We start from the raw sequence: 25,133 nt of genomic DNA, 5'->3' as shown, positions 1-25,133 counted from the left end.
AAAATCTTAAAAAAAAAAAAAAAGCTACTGGGTCAGAAGATGTGTCCCTGCCCTTCTGAGGGGAAAGAGATGAAGTAGGAGAGTTGTATGACCCAAGTTCTTCTCCACAGAGTGCATGGGATCCTGAAATCCAACTGCAGTTTTGGTCTCTGCTGGTTAAGAGAAGTTCCAGGATGGTGGGAGACCAAACGTTAAGGGCAGATCTACGGGAAAACTCCACAGTCGTCTAGAATAAGGGATAGGAAACTGGCCTGTGAGACAGCTGCCTGTGTTTTTGGAACACAGCCACATTCATTCTTTATGTGTTGTCTGTGGCTGCTTTGCACTACAATGGCAGAGGCAAGTAATCGCTTCAAAGACCATACAGCCGCCAAAGCCTAAAATATTTACTGTTTGGCCCTTTCTAGAAGAGCTCTGTCATGCAGCTGAGCTATCCCGTAGACCTTTCTGTAAAGGCGGAAATTTTTCTGTCTGTTCTCCGTCTGCTAGCCAGTAACACTTGCAGTTTGGATATTGAACACTTGAAGACTGAGTAACTGAAATTTTTATTTTATCTAGTTTTAATTAATTCAGTTTAAAAAATTAATTTAAATTTAGAGGCGCCTGGGTGACTCAGTCGGTTAAGCGTCTGCCTTCGGCTCAGGTCATAATCCCACGGTCCTGGAATTTAGCCCTGTGTTGGGCTCCCTGCTCAGCGGGGAGTGTGCTTCTCCCTCTCCCTCTCCCTCTCCCTCTCCCTCTCCCTCTCCCTCTCCCTCTCCCTCTCCCCCCTCCCCCCCCACCCCCCCCCCCCCCGTTCGTGCTCACTCTTGTGCTTTCTTTCCCAAATAAAATCTTTAAATAAATAAACAAATAAATAAATAAATAGAGCTACTTGTGTCAGAATCTGCCTCTGCCCCTTACCAGCTTTTTGGCCTTGGTCAAGTGACTTAGCTTCTCTCTGCATCAAGTTTCTCATCTGTAAAAGAGATGGTAATAGTACCTACCATGTAAGACTGCTGTGAACTTTGAGTGCTTAAACAGTGTCTTGCATACATTTTTGTGTGTGTATGTGTGTGTCTTGCACACTTTATAAGTGTTTTTTGCCCTTTATCATTATTGCATAAGTTTTTTGTGGCCTAGGTTAGGAAAATAATCCTTATTATTTCCCCTCCCCCCCCTTTTAAGGGAAAGTGGATTCTGAATTCCAGGACAATTTGTACACTTCTCTGGCTAATGTAGTCTGTTTCAGATTTGGACACCTGTGCTTCCATGTAGGTTCATTAAGGTTAACCCGGGTGGGTCCAGCAGGTGACATATGTGGCAAGGTTATTGTCTGAGTTTTACTGATGGGTCACTGTAAACATTGATAGATGGCCAGATTATTTTGCAGAGACTCTTCACAAATAAATTAGGCATATTTAACTAGAAGCAGAATATTTCTTCGTGTCAGTGCTTGTTCCTAAGCTGAAGAAATCCTCGTAATATTTGAAAGGAAGTATGTTTCTGTTTTATCTGGAGACATGTCAGAGTCTCCTAACATGAGTAAGGTTGATGTCTTCCCTGTTATAGAAGGATGCGCAGGGCCAGCAGGAACATCTGGGGGGGGGGGGTGGCAATTGTTTGTGTAAATGATAAAAGTAGTAGAAACCCAAAAGTGAAAAAAAATTCAGAATACAATCACAGTGAGCTTTTTAAATTGACAATTGCTACCTTTCTCGTCTTGAGGATTACCTACTAATAATCCAGTGTATATACTTACCGTGGCTAAACAATACCACTTTTAAAGACTTTCCAGAAGCCAGTGAAGGCGGCCTCTTGGAAATCTACTTTTAGGCTTTCTGAGATAGCGATGACATAACAGTACTTTTCAGTCCTTAGATCTGTTCTCCAAGGCTGGAACGACAGTGTCCAGCAGATAGTATGTGCTCAGCAGTTGCTCTCCAAGGCTGCCTTTTTGATCTGTAAGACCATGTTGCAACACTCCTCGATAAGCAAATAATAGAAGGAGAAACTCTTGTCCGGATGGCAGCCACTGCTTCATTGTGCAAGTAGTGATCCCATCCTGTAGGCTGTGGTGTCCTGTTTTTCTGCTTTCAAATTCTAGATTGTGCTTGAATGTATCTGAGATACATTGAACCTACTGAAAGTTTTCATGGACTCCTTTTGCAGAGAGCAGAAAGAGTGAGAAAATAGTCAGCTATTCAAATCTTCCAGCTCGAAGTCACGTGTAGCCTGACACTTCCTCATTTTAGGGAGGGAGGATATGGAAGTATCAAGGTCTCTGATGTTTGTGGCCCCTGAGGGATGAGGCTGCCCAGTAAGCAGGGCTGTTTGATTTGCAGGCTCTGTTTTTGTGAGCACTTCTGTGCACCTCCCTGCTCCGTATCACCCCACCGCATTTGTCTGTTAGACTTTATCTACACTCTTCTAGCCATTTCTCTATAGCCCATTGACACCCATTTGCATCACTTCAGGTTGAAGGAGAGTAAGCAATAAAAACTTTTCTCTTGCTATAAATTCAATATTTTTCCTCTCTTTTTGTTTGAACTGTAGAGAGGGGAGGTAGTTTGCAGTTTGGAGGACCGTGGCTTCAATTATAGATTTCCTTGGGGTAGAAACCTTATTAATGTAAATTGTAGAGCTAGAATTAATGAGTTGAAGTTCTGAGAAGGCTGACTTAAGCTCAGTATAAGGAAACATTTGTTAAGCACCAGAGCTGGCCAGCGATCGGCTATTAACAGACTGTGGATGTGCTCAATCAGACCATTCTGTGAGGGATGTGGGAATGGATAGCAAGCTGGATGAGATGATATTGTTTGCTGTGATATTGTACCCACCAAAGATACTATAATACAAATAAATATTTTCCACTTAAATCTGTGATGTTACCTTAAAGCGTTGTATAGATGGAGTTATTTCTTTTTAGCTAGATTGTGAGACTAACTTATTAAATGTGACGCTCTAGCAAGTACATTTGTTCTAATGATGTGTGTTGTATAGTCATCCTCCCTGCAAGTTCATTTTAAAATTAATTAGCAATTTACTAATTAAAGTATACATGGATGAATTCAGCAGTTATTTATTTGGGACCTACTGTACCCTTCACACTATGCCAGCCTCATGGAGGATAAAACTATAAATAAGCTAGTGCCGTAGTGTTCTAATTGGAGAAATAGACATGTGCTCTTTAGCCAGAACATAAAGGAGACTATAAAAAATATTAATATCAAATTGCAAAAAGAGCAAAGACAGAGCCATATAATTCTTCCAAGGAGAATTCAACCCAAGGAGTCGATGTGGACTGAACTTTTAAAAACAAATAAGGTTGGAGGGGCAGATATAGTAATTCACATTTATTTTGGTATCTGGTATGTGTGAGACTTTTTTAGATGTGCTTTGTGTTTCTCTGTGAGGTTTGGCACTGTTATCTTCACTCTACAGATCAGAAAATTGGTTGTGTAAAAGAGAACGTGGTCAGGATAAGTGAGGAAAGGAATGTTGAGAGTCTGGTGTGGCTGAATGCAGCGTTTGTGGAGATAGAGAACTGGATAAGACAGGGGGAAAGGTATACTGGAGGCAGATTATCTAATCCAAATGAAAAAGTCGACTTTCTAGAGTCACTTCTAGGACCGTCACAAGTAAAGTGTTTCCTGCAAAATATATTGGTGTTGGAATGATGAGCTTTAGATTTCGGTTCTAGACTGTAATACAGAGAAATCTCATTAGGTTGAACATTTGTCATGACCAGAAAGAATACCCAGAAAACCTAGGGTTGATTTTTTTTTTTTTTTTTCCCTACCACTTCCTTGCTGAGTGTGCTGTGGAGAATTTGTCTCTCCATCCATATTGTGAGGGGCAGTAATACTGTTCCATGAGTATGTGACAGGTCTAGGCTTGGTGTCATATATACATATCTGTGAAGAACTTAATAAAATATCAGTTGAATCTAAATCAGAAAATGGGATTTAAAGCAGCAGCTCTTGACCAGCCAGCCAGACACACTAAATATATTTCCTTTCTATCCCCTTTCAACCTCTTTGTCTTATTAGCACCTTATTTCTTGTTACATGGACTATTATAAGAGTCTCTGAACCAATTTCCACACTTGCTCTCCTAAATGTAGAGTGTCAGAGTAATTTTTTCAAGAATAACGTATGTCACTTTATTGCTCTGTTCAGAGATCTGCCGGGGCGTTTCATCTCCTGCAGGAGGAAGAACAGGTTCTTACCTACTGGTTCCAACTATTCCCACCATGAATCTCTTTCTCACCTGCCTGTCTTTGGCCGCTTCTCATTTCCAGCTCCGTGTCTATTTCTCATCCCCTAGTCCAAACTAATTTCTCCTTTCTTTATTGCTTTTTATATCTTGCAACATTTTTCATTCAATTATCTGTTCAGCTAACATTTATCGAGCATCTGATATGTGTCACAGACTCTGCCCAGTGGTGAAGACACACAGGTGAATAAGATAAGTCACATCCCCATTTGAGTCACCTGGTGATATTCTCAGGTGTGCACATCTTACCACTGCTTCCAGACCGCAAGCTCCCTGAGGATTAAAGTTATGTATTTATACATTTCCATATAGCTCTAGGCATCTTACATTAGTGACATGTAAATTTTGTTGAATAAATGGTTGAATTTAAGTTAGTTTATTCCAAATTCCAAAATTATTCCAATTTCTTGTCTGAAATTCTGGATACAGTGTGGGATTTTTAGTGAGACAGTGAACACTCTGTCAGTCTTTGCATTTACAAAATGAGTACATCATTCCTTTATAATTAAAAACATGGGCAGTAAAAGAAATAGCTGTTCTTTGGACTCTTCAGACACAAAGCGATGTTGGTAGGTATTTGTATGTAATTCAGTCTGTTGAAAGAGGGAACATTTTAAGGTGTCTGTACCTTTGGTATATATTTTTTTCTGTACATATTTTTAAGTTTTTATAGAAATCTAAACTAGTTGGGAATGAAAACCACGTACCACGTAGAGAAGATTGTCTGAAACTGTTGAAAGAAGAAGTTAGGAATGAGTGGAGACTTGGAACAGGATGTGGACTCAAATCTCAAGACCCAGTAGTTCACAAAATAACATGTGCGTTTGAGCCTTTTCCTGTTAATACGTACGTGTTGTCCGTTTTCTTAATTTTAAAATTTAGTTGCACATGTAAATTATAAGAGCAAAAAAATAAATTATAAAAGCAATATGATACATTTTGGCAAATAGAGACAAGAAAAAGTATCTACACATAGTTATTATAATAAACATCTTGACCTCTTTCCATTCTGTCTCTAAAAGTGTATTTGAAGTTGTAGTATACAGAACATTTGAGATACTACATTTTTTCATATTAATATTTAGCTATCATTGTTACATGACTATATAATATTCCATTTAGTGGCATACGATTGTCTTACTGTGGTGGGAAGATCAAGTGCTTCACTGTGCTTCACTGTCATGCAAAGTGCTACAACCTGTAACACTGATTATCACGTGCTTATAGTTTTTCCCAGGTTTTGACATATTTCCTTAGGCGAGGTTTCCAAAACGGCTCTTCTCCTCTTTCGAATATTAAAAAGAACAGGAGAACCATCAGATGGAATCATTTTTTTCAAAACACAAGACTTGTTTTACTTATCACCTCCCTGCATGATAGATGAAGAAACGATGGCACCATTTTAACCAGTGGTTTGAATATATTACATTGACCACAGCTTTGAGTGAGTTGGTAAAAAGAAATTTTATGTCTGTGTCCACCAAGTGACTTTAGCATTTGAATGCTCAAGAAATAACCTTGGGGGAGGGGGAAAAGAAATAATGTTGAAGACATTGTTGACAGGCATCTGATTGAATAGAGTTTTATGCTCAGTATATACTTTCATGTGACTTAGTAAGGGGCAAGTTTATGTGTAACCCATCACATCGGGATGCCTGAAGACTTGCAGTGAGTCACAGGTGTTGACCCGATCCTAATGTCACACCTCAGGTGCTTCCTAGCAGCCTTCCCAGCCACCCATCGAGACTTGCAGACATGTCTCCCCACAGAAAGGAAACTGCTAGAGAATGCAAATTACATACTTCAAATGATAATCCAAGGAGCATTCTGTGATCTTAGAACATCCATGGGTCATATAGAACAAAAAACCCACACACATTATCATATTCAGAACTTCATAATGAGAAAGCCAGTGAGAAGGGAGAGAGATGGATACAATAGGTCATGTGTCAATAAGGACACATGTCAATAAGAACAATGGAGAAAAACACAGGATGGAGGCTAGGCGCTGTCAAGATGTATGTGTGAGAAGGTGGTGGTCAGGAAAGTTTGGGGGAGGTGATGGCAGGAGCCTCCTGGAGATGCCTCAGAGGAGTGTGTCAAGCAGAAGGCCAGCCTGGGCAAAGGCTCCAAGACACAAAAATGCTTGGCGCATCCAAGGATCAGCAAGGAGCTTGGGTAGCTGGTGTGGAGTGTTCTGATGGAGTGGAAGGGATGAAAGCCTGGTTCTGTGGCTTTTCAAGAGAACAGGAAAAGGGGCACCTGGCTGGGTCCGTCGAGGGAGCATGTGACTCTTGATCTCAGGGTTGTAAGCTCAAAGCCCATGTTGGGTATAAAGATTACTTAAAAATGAAATCTTAACAATAAAGAGAATGGTAATGAATGTAGACATCTCTTGAGGAATTTCCTTTTAAAGGGGAGCAGAGGCATAAAAGAGAACCTGGAGGAGGAGGTGAGGTAAAAGGGGCAGTTTTTAAAATGGGAAAAATTGCAACGTGCGCTTTGCCAATCAGTCCAACCCGGTGGCGAGGGGAAGGCCGGTGACCTGAGAGAGAGAGACAGTTGCTGGAGGAGTGATGATGGTGTGGGAGTCAGAGAAGTTGGGGTCTAGAATACAAGGCAGGAGTTGCTTTAGATAGGGCAGACCATTCATCCATGGAAACAGAAAGGAAGTTGGAGTGTGGGTCTAAATGCAGGAAGATTGGTAAAGGTGGAAATGGGAGTGTGTGGAAATTCTCCTTCCATTGCTTCTGTTTTCTCAGTGAGACACAGGGCACAGGGTTTTGCAGCTGCCGGTAGGGGGGAGATTTCTAAAGAGAGGAGAATGTGTGAAGTAGTCACCTAGGGGAGGGGAAGAGTTATGGAGTAGGGAAAGACGGTCGCATTGCGGAGGCTACACTAAGAACTCTCCAGTGATCAGTGGTCCTGAATTGAAAATCGATCTCGTTGGTCAGCATGATTCCCTGTTTCTCTGCAGCCACATTGGGCAGCCCGGTACAGGTGCGAAGCAAGCAGAGACTTGTATGTGGAACACGAACTATGGTTTGCCAGATCACTAGGATGAAAAAGGAAGGAGAGGCAGGCGAGCTGAGGTGGGAGGCGGGGTTTATAATCCTGTGGAAAGACAGGAGAGGCTGCGTGACATTGAGAAAGTGGAGGCTCCGTGGAATTTAGTCCCGGGGGATTAACAGATTATTAGAGTGACTACCAGAGGGAGGGGATTGGAAAATTAAGAGTTTCAGAAATGTTTAAAGGTTGAATAGAACTTTCTATTCATTAAATATAAGAGTGAGGAAAAGAGTGAAGTCAGGGATGGTGTTCAGGCTTTCGCTTGAGTTGACTGGATAAATACGGTTTCCAGGCTCAGGTACTCACCAGGCCAGGCAGCTTTGAGTGTCAAAAAACAAGGAGTGGGCAAGGGCTGTTGTACACTGGCAGACACGTTGGTCCATCTGAAAGGGGACAGCCCGGCTGCAGTTGTTATTACCGTGGAGTGTGTGGATCCCAGGCCGCTAGAGCCTCCAGTTTTAAAAATAGAGTCAGGTTTTTAATGTACGATCTCTCACTTTATAAATGCTGACTACCTTTTTTTCTTAGCTAAACAGTGGTGAGTTGTGTTTAGACCCCAGACCATTTTTTTCCCTTGAGGACATTCTGTCCAGTAAATAAGGTCTGTGTACATGAAGCTGCCTCTATACTTCATCTTAAGAAAGAATTTGAAGCCCCATGAGGTGGAGGCGAACCGGGTGCTGAGTTGTGTGGGCCAGGCCACACATGGAGAGCAGTTCTCAGAAGGGGCCCATGCGAGGTTACAAAGCTCTGGCCGGTGTTCTGCTGATTGTGTGCTATCTCCCAGAACCACGGGCCTTGCCCTCAGGCATGAATTCTTTGTGGTTTCCATCCCATTAACCTTGAACGGTTTCACTGAACTTTATTTTTAGCTTCTGCTTTTCATTTCCAAACTGATAACTGAATGAAGAAGCATTGGCCCAGAGTGGCAAGGCCATGCTGAGGGAGTACCCCTTGGCCATGAGCTCAGGGATGCAGTTGGCCCTGGTCACTTTGCGCCTTCCTGGGAGCTGCTCATGGGCCTCAGTCTGGAGCAGTTCATCCTCACCTCTGCCTAGGTGAATGTCTCAGGAGGGTCGGCTGCTAAAGCCCTGCCCAGCAGAGCAACCGGCAGGGAAGGTGTCATGAAGCTAACTCGTCACTCCCGTGGGAATCGGACCCAGGACTTCTGTTTCTTGTTAGAAGCTTGCTCTGGCTGAGTGCGGGGAGAGGAAACTAGAAACCTGACCATTGGTTGAGAGACAGGATCTTCACAGACAGAGGCCATGGTTATTTGCTAAATGTTTGTTATTTTCCACATGTGCCAGGCCCTGTATTCGGCCCTAGGGACACAAATGTGAACAAGGCAGACATTCCTGTTGTCATGGTGGCTTGCTTCTTGCCTCCTTCCTTCTCTTCATTTACTCTTCAGAATTACTGAGAGACTACTACATGGCACACATTGGAGTGGCTGTTGGGAATGTACAAAAATTAGTGTCGGTCTACTCAGGGATAAGCAGATAAGTTGCAGTACGTGTACATTCTGTAATTGAGAGAGCTTGAGAGTTCTGTGAGTCCACAGACGGTATTAAGTGCTGTGGGAGATACTGAAGGAGAGGGTTCATTCCCCGACATCAGGGAGTGTACGGTCTAGGGGGAGAAGAAGGGAAGCCACAGTTCCCCCCACAAGAAGCACATACAGTTATTTGATCATTTGTGTTTCCGACTCTAAGTGCCTTTGTATTCCCAGCAAGGTACCTGGTGCCCAAGTGCTTTATAAGTGTTGGTTGAATTAATGAATCAATAAATATGCTTTGCAGGACAGAAATTAACTTATTGCTAAAATAGAGAGCCATTCTCAGAAGGAGTGACATTTGAGCCAGGCCTGAGAAAATAGGTGGCAGTTCCACATGAGAAGAGAGGAGATGCCCCAAGCCATATTCCAAACTTCAGAAATGGCAGGAGCCACTCATTAAGCCCAGGAAACAACAGGGGTTCTGTTTGGTGATGAGCACAGGGCATATGGGGAAATGTGGAGAAATGAGAAAGGACGGGGGCAGGTAGTGGTGGGACATCAACAGCCAGTCAAGTGAGTTTCGACTTTATTTAGTAGGCCCCAGAGTTTTTAAAGGGTTGCTCCAGAGGGTACTCTCAGAAACTGCCATTGCTGGCGGTTTGATGGGTAAATTGGAGGGTTGCAGGATCAAAATAGGGTTGCATTTTTTAGAAGCGAGGGGTGGGGGGGGGGCAGGCATGACTGGAGGCTGAGAAGGGCCTTGTGGGAGAAGGAGCGTTTTCTAAGGTGCAGGGTCACGCTGAGGTGCTAAGGGAGGGTGAGATGAGCAGTATGCCTTTGGAGGGCCCTGTGAGCACAGGTGCAGGACACCCTCAGCAAAGCCCACGCCCCCCCACCCCCTGCCCCCCGCCTCCGGAGAGAGATGCTCTCAGAGGAGCTGGCCTAGGCTGCAGATTCCGAGCCTCTGAGGCCACGCATAAAATGGCTAACTATGGGGTTTCAGCTGGGGACGGGGACAAGAGAGGAAACCAGAAGAGGCTAATTCTACACCCCTTCTATGTTCCATAGCGTCTAACACGTTCAGGTGGTGTCATTGGGATATTGACAATTGGGCAAAAAATGCAGAATGTTGTACGTTCATCTCTCGGGGCCTTAATGACCTTCTTTGTCAGTACTCTTCAGTGCCTGCTCAGCACTAGCAGCCTGTGACTCTCAGTGGAGACAGAAGGGCCTGGAGAAAAGCGGGGTGCTTTCTGAAAGACCAGCCAGCCACCCTCTGCCAGCACTCAGCTGGGGGGGTGTGGGCATCTAAGCCTGGCACAGTGTGGCCACTTTGATCCATTTCTTGCTTACTCATTACTGATACTTTGTAGGTAAAGTTTATAGGAAAACAAACCAGCTAGTTCAGTGTTTCATGTTCACCTCTTTTCTCTTTGTCATCGCCGAAGAAAGTAGGGCATGTTGTTTGAACGGCGTCTGCTCGTGCTACAGCATGTACCTAAAATTGCAGACGGGCCTTTCTGTGAGAATCCCGAGCCCGTGAACACAGATGCTTCATTTGTTCTATATATCTTGGTATAAAGGAAAATGACCTCACAGTAAGCCTCACTAAGTTCATCTTTAGGGTGGGCTGTAGACGAGATACACTCTGTGTGTAATGGAGCCCTTTCTATTTCCTGACATTAGTCACTGAAGGAAAACGCCCACATAATAATAAAAATAATACCTAACATCTGTTCGGCACTTTAGAGCTCCCAAGTGCCATATATATTCACAACCAAGTATCAGAAATCGTATACGTGATGTTATACTGTAAACTAGTGAAAGCAAAATAATTATAGCGATTGAGTCTATAGGAGACTGTGCTCAGTTAGGTAAGGATTTGTGGTAAAGGGCAGGCGGCTTCTGTTTCTTGAAACCTTGACGGGGGAAGCAGTGGAGTAAGAGCCACAGAGTAGGAAGACAGAGGTTCAAACCCCAGTTCTGCCAGCCGCTGGCCTTGAGCAGGCACTCAGTGTCTTTAAGTCCAGCCTTCCTCGTTGTAAAGTGGAGTGATGTCTCCTCTCAGAGTTGGTGTGACAATAGAAAGAAATGGGGGTTTGCAGAACTTGTTGGGCACGGCCTGAAGCAGAGAAGTGCACGGTGGCTGATAATGTCTAGCCAGGATGGCTAGCTTGGTGGTACGCTGTCCGATCCTGGCATCACTGAACTGTCCTCACCTCTGTTCCTCCTGGCCACATTATCACACTTCCCACCTATGTTTCTTCTGTTGAGACTGCACATCTCTTTCTTTCTTTCTTTCTTTCTTTCTTTTTTTTAAGGTTTTATTTATTTATTTGAGAGAGAGAGACATAGAGCACAAGTAGGGAGGAGAGGGAGAAGCATACTCCCGTGGGGCTTGATCCAGGACCCTGGGATCATGACCTGAGCCGAAGGCAGCCACCCAGGTGCCCCTGCTCTTTCTTTCTCAGTCCCACTGATACCAGATTTGACCTCATCTCTAACTACACAATGGCAACAACCCAACAGCCAGGCTCCAGTGTCTCTAATACCCCCTGCATCTCCGCTACCTTGCATCTCACGTATCATGGTGTGACTCTGCTTTCTAAAGCTCTGTTCCATGTTATTATGAGTTTGCATGGTCTCTCTGTTGCCCTACTAAATAAAACCAAACTCCCGTGAATTTCAGTGTCCTCTGAAATCTAGCTAAACCTTAACCCTTTGACTTCATTTCGTATGACTAGTACAATTTTGTGCCCCACTCACACTGGCGTCTTAACCTTAGGCATATTTGATGAACTCAGTCCTGCCTCTGTGCCTTTGCTTATGCTGTTCCTTTGGCCTAAAATGCACACACAGCATTGTTTTTATTTTAACATATACATGCATCATTAGTCATAAAAGAAATATGAGGGCCCAGAAAGACCTCTTTCTTCTAAAAAATGATGAGGAGCTTAATACCTTGACACATAGCCCTTTGCTTTCCATTTCATTTCTGCCTTGATAATTAATTTTCTGACAGTTTTGGGATATATTACCTTCCTAATGGCATCAGTACATCCTAGTAAGGCTAATACCAGAGTATTAAACTGCCCAGAGGAAGATATTTTTGAATTAGGGGGTTTGTAAAGAACAAGGCAATAATAAGTTTCCTGTTTATGACACTGAGAAACATTTTCCTAGACCTCCCAGAGAATCATTATTTTACTATTGCTTGATTGACTGCCATTCCTTAACCTTTTCCTTAGCTGGAATAAGCAGATCACCCTCAGGCATTAGGGAAGACCTTGTGTGCTGAAGCCCTTTATAGGAAGAGTGCCAGGAATGCCAGCACCTCAAACTATGGCTTCAGATCTCAAGCTGTGGAAGCAGAATAGTCAAAAAGGCATTTAAGTTCACTCCCCAGACTCCTTTCCGTTATTTTTCTTTAGGTGGAACCAGATATTTTTTGGACATACAAACTGACTTGCATTTTTCCTTCTGTCCCTTTATCTCCGTAAGAAGAGGTGCAGGAAAGGAGAGAGGGATATTGATGAGACAATCTGTTCCCTGTCATACCTCATCCATGATGAATTTCATCAGTCTTTGAAGTTCTCTCTCCCATTTTCTAAGGAATATAGTGCCTCATCCATGGCAGGTAGTAGGAACTTCAATAGCCTAAGATTTCTCTTTTTGCCAATTCATTTCAGAATAGGAGAGACTGCCTTAGGATGGGGAGGCTGTCTTCTCAAGACCCTCAAGACAGGTAGTGATTTGTCACTGCCGAAGAAACGGCAGGTATATTTAGGATTTTCTTTTTCACCCAGGATTTTTTTTTTTTTTTTTTTTTTAAAGATTTTATTTATTCGACAGAGATAGAGACAGCCAGCGAGAGAGGGAACACAAGCAGGGGGAGTGGGAGAGGAAGAAGCAGGCTCATAGCGGAGGAGCCTGATGTGGGGCTCGATCCCAGAACGCCGGGATCACGCCCTGAGCCGAAGGCAGACGCTTAACCGCTGTGCCACCCAGGCGCCCCCACCCAGGATTTTTCTTAGAGGTTTAAGTAGTGGAAAAAGGATCTAGTAACTCTTGTAGTCTAGCTCGCTCAGTAAAATTTCTCCTTATCCAATAAGTGCTCATTAAATCACAGCAATTAAGAGACTACTTCTCTTTTTCTGTTAGCATTCATTCCCAAGGACAAGGACATCTTTTCAGAAATCTTAAAGCACTTAGCAATTTAAAGTGGGGCGAGGGAGGAAGCATTTTTCCTTGGTTTTTATCTCCAAACATACGGTATATTCACAGCCCATAAATTGACGGTAACAGCCTGTTTAGTAAAAGGGAAGAATGCTTGTCAGGTTAACCAAGTCAAATACAAATATGCATATGCAGTATGATAACTTCAATGTAAAATGAAAACCACAAATGTATTCACAGCAGAAAGTGGAGGGGAACTCCACAAGCAGTAACAAAGGTCAGAAAATCATCTGATTTGTTTTTCTTTTACTTCTCTCTTTGTGTCTGTGTTCTCCGACTTTTCTTTGCTCAGTGTTATTAACTTGATGATTAAAACACCACTTTTAAAAAAGCAGATGATGATGGGTGTGTATCAGTTTGGTGCTTATTTAGATGTTATTTTTAACAAAAGAAAATGGGGGGAAACATGGTATAAAACATGGAAGAATAAGTGACTAAATACAACATGTTGAATGTAGGGGTGGCTCACTTGTGCAGAAATGGGGAAACCTCAGCTATCTGGAAGATCACCAAGAAGCAAAGTCAGTTGTCTGGTTAAATGAATTAACACCTAGAAAGTGCTTTGAGCAATGCTTGGGATAAGATAAGCTCTAGTTATTTGCGTTCTTATCATTTTCATTCATTATCACCCCTGGGTACTAGCACACTTTATAATACCTTGTACAAATTGTATACTCACTAAGTGCTTTTGAGTTAATCTTTCTAGACCCTTCACAACCCTAGTTCATCTAATAGCTGTACCGCATTTGGACTTTGATGCCCAGAACTAAACTGAACACAGAATGGCAGGCATGATCGGACAAGCACAAAGATTAGTGGGACCACCTCCTCCCCGTCCCGGTCATTGTCCGTCTGGTAATGTTTGATCGGTGGCCAGTCTCATCTTTATCTCCTGTTAAGTTCCCAGTCTATGAGAACATCAAAGTCTTTTTCTCATAAATGTGGTAACAGTTAAGACAGTTCTTTTATACCCTGATCTGTGCTCTTGAAATCTTTTGAATTAAATTATTTGACTTGATTCCTACTAAATATAACCTGTTTTGTTTTGGTCCATCTTTCAGCCCGTTGAGGTGTTTTTATTGCTTATTCTCTTTTGCTGTCTTCTTAAGCTTTGTGCAATCAAAACCTTTTATGCATTCGTATCACGGGTTTAAATGTGGGCCTAGACAGGAGGAGGACAGAGAGCCCTGTGCCCTGGCATTCAAGGCTTTCTCATAGGTTGGCGTGGGAGGACATCTCACTCAGGCTCTTGTTCACCACCTGTTTATTCTTACTTTATTTATAATGCTAACAAAGTTCGCGTGCAGTAGCAGCACAATAGTAAGTAAGCTGAAGTGTAGAACAATAATTGGTACTTATCCTTATTTGGATGTGAATGACATTAAGTATATTTTCCTAAAGGCGAGATAAATAACCATTTAAAGAGTTGTCTCCTTTCTTCCCTCAGGATACAAGCTGTCCCATGTAGGTGAGGAAGCTCTTGGCTTACAGGTTATGGAAAGTTCTATCACATTCAGAAAGAACCATGCATTTAGAAGAGGAAAGAACTGTATTCCCTGCAACTTGCTCATGTGCTTTCATTGCTATCCCCAGAAGCCAGCTCCGTCCTCCAGCCCACCCATCATCACTCAGCTCACAGGCTGGTGCTTCACTGGCTACAGTGAGCAGTAACCGAATAACTCCTGTACGTGCTTGTCTGAGGACAGATAGGTATGCTGAGAAATTAGTAACAACGTGTATGATAACATAGTGAAAATTTTTGAGAAGCAGAATTATTACATATTCCTAAATATGTAACTGAGCATACTGGGAGCATATGAGGACTTTTACATTACTTCCCCCAAAAAGATAAGCCTTCTATATTCATAGAATACATTGTAAACATCTGTTAGATGGCATTTAAATTTCTTTGTTTCTCTTATTTGAAAAAGTTTTAAGTCTCTGTGTATTTACACACTTGGCAGACTTGGAATATTTTTTCAGGTGCTCGTTGTAAACAAGCAACAGCTTAGAAAAATTCACAGGTAGGTAATTTTATCCCAAACGTCTGCTCTTTTCAAAGGCAACTTGAGTTAGCCCTTAGCAAGCTCAGAAACTGTATATAAATATGTGTATAGTGAAATTTTTCTATGTAGTGCATGTATCTTCTGGATAACATACATGTTGGTTTGAAAAACACGTATATAAAGATGTAGCTGTTCATTTTTTTGGTTTATCTTTAGTTTCTGATTATATATGTGAACAAGTTTGATTTCTGTAACTTTAAAATTATTTAAAATGTCTCCATCCACAAGTTTCTATTCACATATGATCTATTCCATTTTATAGAGCAATTGAGCTTCTGAAAAGTTGTTGAGGCCTTGAACTTCTGAAAGTGAAATTATTTTTAGATGTCCTAAAAGAGCTCTTTAAAAAAATAAATAAAAATTTATTTATTTATTTGAGAGCAAAAGATAGTGCACGGGGAGAGGGGCAGAGGGAGAGAGCGTCTTAAGCAGACTCCTGAGCACAGAGGAGCCTGTCTTGGGGCTCAATCTCAAGACACTGAGATCATGACCTGAGCCGAAACCAAGAGTCAGACATTTGGGGCACCTTGGTGGCTCAGTCAGTTAAGCATCTGACTTGGCTCAGGTCATGATCCCGGGTCCTGGGATTGAGCTCCATGTTGGGCTTCCCACTCAGCGGGGAGTCTGCTTTTCCCTCTGCCCCCCCCCCACTTGTGCTCTCTCTTTCTGTCTCTCTCTCTCAAATAAATAAAATCATAAAATTAAATTTAAAACAAGTTGGATGCTTAACCAACTGAGCCACCTAGACACCCCTGAAAGAGCTCTTTATAAAGAAAAGCATAATCACTTCTAAATTTTTCTGTAATCTTAGTGATCTCTTTATCATATTTTCTGGAAGCAGTTTACATCTGTGTGTAATTTCTGAGACCAGGATAGAATGTCTCTGAGTTTGACACTGCACAGTATCATCTCCAGCTCTGGGGTGGGGGTGGGGGGGTGGTGTCAATTTCCATAGGAAACACCAGGAAAACAAAGGTGTTCCAGAAAATGTTCATGGAACATTTTACATAGTATATATATATTACATTTTCTTTTAACAGGCAGTTGTTGGAATCATTTGTAGAGATTATAATCTTAATATAATCTCAATGTAGTTTATGAATACATTCTGTAATAAACGTAATGTGATACATGAGTTTTAGTTTCCAGACTAGCCTCCAGAAATCTATGTCTTAAGTGGTTTGTTATAAATTCTTTGCCACTGATAGTGTGTTTCCAGAGCTTGGGCAGAATGTCAGAGTGTGGGGAGAGGGTCATTACTCAAGGACTTCCCCTTGGTGGGTGGGAAGGCAGAGGGGTAATTAGGAGTGATAAAGGATAGCTGGCAAGAGGCCCAGAGGGAGGGATGTGTGGGGGGGATCATAAAACTTCAGATCAGGAAGAGGCCTTGGAGATCATGTTGTCTAATGCCATCATCTTACAGAAGGGGAAACAGGGATCCAAGTCTATGTTGTTGGCCCAAGGTCACATAGCTAGTGGCTGAGCAGGACCTAGGGTCCAGGTCTCCTGATTCCCAGCTCAATTTATATACTAGGAGGTGTTGTTAGGAGCTGTAAAGTCCACAAGTCCACACTCTGGGGCTTGTGGGGAGAGGGGCTGTGAAGAAGGGTGGAGGGTGGGGGAAGCTCCTGTGTGGGGACCAGGTTTTACCTCCCCTGGAGGACGGAGATGGCAAGAACTAAGCAGAGAGGTCGGGGCCCTAGCCAAATAGATTAGCATTCAGGACGCAGTCCAGTGTGAAAATGAGAAGTTGCCATACCACAGTGCTGATGATAATAATTACTCTTCTACTCGTTGGATACCTGTTAAGTACTAGACATCAGGCTGTGTGTTTTATTGTAACATATCACTTAATTTTCATAGTAACCCCAGTAAAAAGGTGCTGTGTTTCCATTTTCAGAGGAGGGTGCTGGTATTCAGAGTTACACCGCTTGCCCAAAGTCACATAGCTTGCCATGAGAGACTGTGGCGTGATTTGAACCTGTCTTAGCCACATCTTTTTTATTTCGGCAGTGTTATGCTGCCACGGCAGAATCACAGATCAGAAGGGTCTGGGCAGATGTGACAAGCGTCTGAGATGGGGAGAGGGGGTAAGATGCAGCATGGTGTATGTCTGGTCCTGGAGGCTTATAGCGAGGGAACAACGTAGTCATGGGATAATTGCAAGCCACCTCACCTGGCTCGGCAGTTAGCAGAAGGAATTCCCACCTCATCCCTATACCGACTCCTGCAAAGGTAAGTAAAGATGACTTGTTATCTCTCCGAAATGTTGCTGAGCCTGCATATATGGTGTAGTGCCCATAGGCAACTGATACTGGGTATGTGGGGCAGGGGAGGGGGGCGGTTCTCGGGCTCCTAGAACTTGTAAAATACTTTACACAAGTAAGCAGCTGATGGTACGCCCGTGTACCAGAATCCACTGATGCTGTGGAAGGGATGCCACCACCAACGTTTGTCAAATCTTAGGATTTCAGAGGCACCTGGCCGGCTCAGTCAGGGCAGCATGCAGCTCTTGATCTTGGGGTCGTGAAACCCTACCTTGGACAGAGAGCTTATGTAAAAAAATGAAAAACGAAACCAAATCTAAGGATTTTAGAGCAGGAGACCTGAGACGGAGAGGAATGAAAAAACCACAGCCCGATGAGGAGTCATTAAGTATCCGTGCATTCTAGCTTAGCCCATTCTAGCGAAGCTTAGCCCCAAACAGGGCCTTGGGGGAAGACTTCCCACTCCACTTTTACGGGGAGAGAAAGGGAAGCATTAGTCATTGAGCACCTTACAGTGTTCCAGATATTAGGTGCTTTCCAATCCTCACAGATCCTACAAAGGAAATGCTCTCACTTGCTATGGATCAGGACGTGGAAGTTTAGAGATCATTTGCTGTGGGCCACTTACACACACACACTGTTTTACTGAGATACGTAGACAACCCCTGACTTATGATTTTTTGACTTTACAGCAGTGCAAAAGTGATACACGTTCAGTAGAAAACATGCTGCAGTTCGTGAATTTCGATCTTTCCAGGCTAGCAGTACTTGGTACAATACTCTGTTGTGATGCTGGGCAGTGGGCCGAGCTCCCGGTCAGCCACAGCATCACGAGGGTACACAGCCGATGTACTGACAGCCATGCTGTACCCACACAGCCGTTCACTCTCAGTACCGGACTGAATAAATCACGTGAGATATTCAGCCCTTTATTATAATAAGATAGGCTTGGTGTTAGTTGATTTTGCCCAGATATATGCTAATGTGAGCACGATTAAGGTAGACTAGGATAAGCTGTGATGTTTGGTAGGTTAGGTGTATTAAATGCATGTTTAAAAACATTTATTTATTTATTTTTTAGAGGTGGGGAGGGACAGAAGGAGAGGGAGAGAGAGAATCCCAAGCAGTCTCCACACCCAGCGCAGAGCCTGACGTGGGGACTTAGTCTCATGACCCTGAGATCATGACCTGAGCTGAAATCAAGAATCAGGCTCTTCACCAACTAAGCCACTCAGGTGCCACTATTAAATGAATTTTCGACTTATAATATTTTCAACTCACAGTGGGCTTATTGGGATACAACCCCATCATAAATTGAGGAAGATCTGTAATTGACATACTGTAACATTCACCTGTTCTAAGCGTGTAAAAGTGCCTTTTAAAGTAGTGAGTTTCCTGTCATTGAAAACGTTTGAGTAGAAGAGGCTGGAAAATGTCCCAGTGAAGGATATAGTAGAGGGATGTTCTGTTGATTTTAAATAATGCAGAAATGATTTCACTGCCCCCAGAGTGCTAAGCAGCTAGCTATTCACGTCAGTGTCTTAAACTTTGATGGACACATGAAAAAGGAAGGGCCCAGAAGACGTTTTAGTTGAGTTTGTCATCTTCACTTTGTGCACTAGAATTGCAGAGGAACTTTTTTTTTTAAGATTTAGTTTTTTAGATTTTTTAAGATTTTTTTTTAAGATTTATTTATTTTTAGAGAAGAGAGCATGGCAGGAAGGGCAGAGGGAGAGGAAGGGACAGTTTTAGGCAGACTCTGCATTGAGCACAGAGCCCAACACGGGGCTCGATCTCCAACCCTGAGATCAGATTTCACAACCCTGACGTCAGAACTTGAGCCAAAACCAAGAGTCAGATGCTTAACTGACTGAGCCACCCAGGCGCCCTGCAGAGCAGCTTTTAAACACTTCTGATGCAGATAGGAGGGCCACGCTCTGGGCCAGCTAAGTCAGCACTTCTGTGCTTGGGGCCCGGCGTTGACCACACTTTAGAGGCTCCCTCACATTTTCCTAGGGTACAGCTGTGCTGAAAACTGCTTTCCTCAGCTGGGGGGAGTTTCAAGTGCACTTAAGAGGGTTATGAAGGGTCAAAGACCCAAACCAGCCCCGTCCTGCCAGCAGCCACAGTTCCTACCTGTAGTTGCTTCTCTGAGCCCTAATGGTGACTCAGCCACCTCCGTGCACATTCTAGCTGCTACCACCGTCTTATGTCCAGCTCTTTTAAGAGGTCGGAGGCCCCCTTGGCAGTTTAACCAGAGACGGTTTGTCTCATGACCTTTTAATCAGATGAACTTTTGTCTGTCTCTAATTCACATCCACCAGACATTTCTGCAGAGCTGGGGGATAGAAAGGTCCTCGAGAAAAGAATAAGTGTGAATTCCATCTCCAGATCCGATCGGCGTTCCTGCCTTCAGAACAATGATTTTATCCATATTTGAACGTCTTGTGTCTCTTCTTCAAATGTCCAGGTCACCACATATAAGCCTACATCAGAGGATCAGTGCTTTCTCTTTTATCTTCTGTACAGAGCTTGCATCGTTAACTGATTGTAATGTGGTCCAGTGCAAATGTAGCCTGGAGCCAGAGGGTACCAGAACTCGTGGCCTTGGGGAGCCTCTGAAACCCTTCTGTACCTCAGTTTCTTCGTAAAATGAGACTAGCAATTCCTGCCTACGTGTCACTTTAAGAATCCAGTTAAAGACTGTGTGTGAGAATGCCTTGCAACGCGGGTGTGTTGCAGTCTTGCCGTGTGCCAGGTGCTGTTACTCGTCCTTGGGGAAACAAACATGAATAAGTAATACTCCCTGCCCTGGAGAATCGTACGGCTCAGTCAAGAAGATAGACTCAAAGCCAGGTAATTTTAAAAGGTTCCAGAATGCACAGGATACTCTGAGAGCCTTAAAGAAGGATAAGAAGGAGTGGGTTAGTGGCATAGAGATTTCAGGAAGGGCTTCCCACAGGCACTGATGGGCAACAAAGGGGAAGTCAAGGTGAGTCCGAGAAAGCTGGATATTCCTGGCAGAGGGAACAGAGTGGCAGAGGCATGTAGATGGGGACCAGGAAGGGGGATGTTGTGATGGGAATGCTCCTGAGGTTTTTATTCAGTTCTCACTTGCTTTCCCTTGGGAGAAATGACCTTGTTATTCCATAGAGTGCTTTGGGAGGGTTCAAAGGAAGAAAGAAGGCAAGAGATGTAGTCATCTATTTTCCTCTTCCTTTTCCTGATTTTGTGTAGGTGTTTGGGATATGGAACAGGAACGAGGCTGAGTGATTTATGTACATCAGCAAAACCCCAAGATGAAAAAGAACGCTTTGTCCAGGTCACGTGCCACATACACGTTGAGCACTCGAGGTGGGCATTGAAGCACAGTGGTACTTACAGAAAGCCTCTCTCAGAGGAAGGAGGCTGGTTTTCATAAAGAAAGCTTTTTATAGCTCGGGAGGTCTGAATTGTAATTAAACCGAGAGATGGTCCACAAGCCATGCAGAGCTCTTCGCAAGAGCGTGTGTTGCGCCTCACAGTAATTTTCTGTGTCTGCCCCCGTTTCACAGCCAGCAGCACCACAGCGCTACCCCTTTCAAGGCTGTTCTTGAAGCAGCTGCCTCATTCGGTTTACATGTCCGATCCTCACACTGCATCCCTCGCAGTTGTACCCCCTCAGGAATCAGGACACCATGAAGCCACGTATCCAGCAGTGAGGACCTGTGGAGGCAGTAGGGGTGCCAGGAATGTACATGGGGCCTCATTCTTGGGCTGTATGCTCTCAGGCCATCCGTTGTCGAGCCTACGCCGGATCTGGCCAGACTTCCTCCTGGCAGGGACACAGAGTGTGCCTGTGCATTTCTAGTCCAGGGGGTCCTATCAGAAGGGCGAGTGGCTTCATCAGAAAACTGTGATAACCACAGGGGCCAACTGTCTCTTGCCCCTTCTGTTGACAGTCAGCACGTGGCATGGAGGCAGGGGAGACCGCAGCACTTTTCCATGGCAGCTTGAGTTCTGAGCTGCCTGTCTGAACCCTGATCCCCCGTGCGTGTGAGCGCACAGAGGAGGGGGTGTACGAAGTGCGAAGAGCCCCCAGGAGGCAGCGGGAGACCCGCATTCCTGCTCCGCCTCACACTGGCGGCTTTGGCCTTGAGTAAGTTGTCATCAGTGGGTTGTAACTTCTCTCCCTAAAAGGAGAAGGTTCTCTGCAGTTCTCTCTAGATGGAAGCTGGCAGGAATTGAAGTCGCAGACCTCCCTTGAGCTTTGTCGTTGCCCCATTTCCAGCTGCCATCTCTTCGGTTCCCACTATCTTCTTCACTCTTCCCTCTCCACCCACCTGCCCTCCCCCGACTCCCTTTCAGGCCTGCCTCTCAGTGTCTGGAGGGAATGCTTCGGTGCCCAAGTAGGGCTACATTACCAGGTAGGCAGGTGAAACATGCGTTTAGGGACCTGCAAAGCAAAGACACCACTAGAAAATGTTTTCAAAAGAATTTGATATTCACTGCTTTAAAAAAAAAATCAGAGTGATCATCATGGGGGAAAAGCGGACATTTGCTGGATGTCCTTCGTATTTTATGGTTTGTCATTTTAATTTAAATTCTACTTGGGGGAACTCTGTAATCTTTTCAGTATTTAGGATCACTGAAGGCTTCATCTTCTACCTCTAAACTTCTGGGACTCAGCCTTTTCACTAAAGCCTCAGAGAGGTAAAGACAAGCACTCCGCTTTGCTCCATGCCCTTTTCTCTGGACTAGCCACCTGTGTGCTTATTTTGGTATCGTAGCAGGTATCTCTATAGCACTGGCTCACTGAGAGCCTTCTACTGAACTGTGTACTTTCCAGGTGAAGATGTCCACGGTGGGGGTTCGGCCTTGGGACAGACGTAGGCCAGGAAGAGAGATACAGGAGTATAAGCCACACACATACCTCCTTCCCATAATTACAATCAAATTGAGACATCAGTTATTCTCCAGAACAATTACACGCAAAAAGTAGCCATAAAAATGTGAAGGAGTGCTATAGGAGCTTAGAGGCAGAGCAGTTTCTGGAAGATGCTCCCCGCCGAAGGGACCTTGAAGGAAAAGTGGTGGAGAGTTTTGCCCTATTAACGAAATGTGCCTATCTGACTGGCCTGTTACTTTCTTTCTAAGTTCTAAATCCCATGATTGTCAACTGTTGGCTGCTACCTCTTCTCAGAGCTGCCCCAAACTAGTTTCTTCCAGATTCAAGCACTCTGTCTCTGTTCCCATATCTCTCCTGCCCTGGCTTTGGTCCTTTGAGCCTGCCCCTTCTGATAAGCCACTGGAGCCACCGAGAAGAGTCAAGTTGAGTCCCCTGGGGCCACAGTATAGAGGGCTTTTTTCTAGTGCACTCTCCGTATGGTTCCCTGGGAGACCTGTGGGGTCCCCGGGTCCTTGTTTTCACCGCAGTCTGGTTAAGCACATGTCCTTGTTATCATCGTCACCCTCACTACCGTCATCATCAAAGTGATATGTGTAGAGTGCTTACCATGTACCAGGCACCATGCTGTGGTGTTCCTGTCCGGATTCATTAACTCCTCACCACAGCCTCAGAGGAGTGCTGTGTTTTCCATCTTACCGATGAGGGGAAAGAGAGGGACAGAGATGTTAAGTAACCAACCTGAGGGTCACACAGCTAATAGATGGCAGAGCCAGAATGTTTACTCTAGCGGTAGGATTTTTCTGAGCCCTGCTCTTAACTATGACACTGTACTATGTGTACAAAGGAGGAGGAGCTGGGGAGGTCTGGTGGGCTGGGAAAAGCATGGGGAAGTGGTGGTGCTTTGTGTTGGAGGAGAGGAACAGCTGATACTGAGTTTCTTTGCGTCAAGATGAAGGTGGTTTGAATTGTTGACAAGAAAGAGCTTCCTCTTAAATATATTAGATAGTATCTTTTCTCTGTAATACCATCTTTTTCATTCTCCTCTTCGTGGGTTTTTTTTTTTTCACCCTGTATCTGATCAAAATAAAAGTTGTCTGATAGGGATGCCTTTTCAATGAGGTACACAGTATCATGTTGCCAAGTGTAATTTCCACTCAGGTGACACTGCTCTCACCACTGAGGGAAACGGCAGGATTAGCCAGAAGGGCTGGTGTTAGGTATCTTACCTCTCACTCTTCAAGCACAATTACACACATTGAGATGTGTCTTTTCAGCATTCTGGTGGTGTTGATTGATTTGTTTTAAAAAAGAGGGTTTCCTTCCAAAAGCTAAACACTCTTTCCTCTGTTTCTTTACCACCACTGACTTTTGGGGGTGTTTGCTGACATACATAATAGTGGTGATAACCGTGACTCCTAAAAAGGACTTTCTTACTTTATGAACATTTCAATCTGCCACTTCCCTCAAATGGAGTTCTGAAGACTAATTTTTTAAAAGATTTTGTTTATTTATTTGAGAGAGAATGAGCAGGGGTGAGGGGCAAGGGAGAGGGAGAAAAGAACTCCCCGATGAGCAGGGAGCCTTGACGTGGGACTTGATCCCAGGACCCTGAGATCATGAGCTGAGCTGAAGGCAAATGCGCAACCAACTGAGCCACCCAGGCGCCCCCGGAAGACTAATTTGATGCCTCAAATTGAGCCCAGAAATTTTATAGTTGCCTCTGAATTGATTTCTTCCAAACATAAGTATACTTTTAAGATCATCTTAATAACTCTGGTATCTGTCATCCGGTAGTCATTTATTTATTTAGTGGCCTGGGAGGCTCCAGTTACTCATTGTATTTGTCCCAAAGAGTAATTATCATCCTGGAATTCCCAGTATAGCCTGAGACCACCCAACTTCCGCCTTCTCAGGACTCAAGTCTGTTGCTATTTTTCTGAAGACAAACCAGAGAAGGTGGGGTCTCGAGAAGTCAAGGGAGGGGACAGGATGAAAACAGAGAGAGAGGTCTTTTGGAGCACTCTGGAGGAGCTCTCTTATCCTCCCCCCATGCTTCCTTCAAAGCCAAAAGCATTTCACCCTTAGCTTGGCTCTTTCAAGAGTCCCCAGGCTCAGCTGCGGTTTTCATCACAGCTGTAATGACCATCTGACCACTGGGGAATTCGAGAAAGTTGGACCCTCGGCTTCTCTTTGGAATTAATGGAGCATCCTATAATTTAACAGATGTGAAACTGTTTTTAGAGATATCAGCTTCCCACTGTTTTGGTTCCTGGGCTGTGTCTTTGTGGGTCAGGCCTAGGGAAGGGAAGGAAGGAAATAAAATGAAATGAGTTCACTTACTCTTCTTCCTTAAAAAGACTGAGAAGGAATACAGAAGGTCAGGGGAATCTAACCTCAGTGAGCTAGCTTGCTCTTCTCTCTGCTCCAGGTTACTTTTGGTGTTTGCTGCCGGGAGGGTGTAGACACCTTAGCATCCTGGTTCCAGCCTCATGACATCATAGACAGCGCTTAGATTTTACCATCAGAAGACCTGGGTTTGGGTCTCAGTGCTGCCACCGTTAATTAGCTGAGTAATCGTGGACAGAGAGGTGAACCACTTGAACAGTTTTCTCCCCTAATTTGAGGTTGAGAATAATACTTATTTCACAGGGCGTTTGTGGAGATGCATTGTAATCATGACACATGTTAAAAATCACTTTGTTAGCTGTCTGGGATCTTTGCTTGCTAGGGTTCTAGAAATCATACTAAGGGTTAAATTTTCACCTTTGTCATTTGGCTTGTAAAATACTTGGAAGAAAGTTTCTAGGTGGTTCATGCTCCTCATAGGTCAAAAACCTATTCCCATGTGCTAAGTT

General features: G+C 43.9%; 1 protein-coding gene across 4 annotated transcripts in view; it reads left to right on the top strand.

The window, feature by feature from the left end:
* Window positions 1–25,133, top strand: part of LRRC8D (leucine rich repeat containing 8 VRAC subunit D) — a 112,536-nt gene that overhangs the window by 55,211 nt on the left and 32,192 nt on the right. The gene's annotated exons all lie outside the window — the stretch shown is intronic.

Source organism: Ursus arctos, unplaced genomic scaffold, assembly GCF_023065955.2.
Source record: "Ursus arctos isolate Adak ecotype North America unplaced genomic scaffold, UrsArc2.0 scaffold_12, whole genome shotgun sequence".
NCBI lineage: Eukaryota > Metazoa > Chordata > Mammalia > Carnivora > Ursidae > Ursus > Ursus arctos.
The sequence above is the reverse complement of the archived record's forward strand: the minus strand, read 5'-3'. Positions and strand labels throughout refer to the sequence as shown.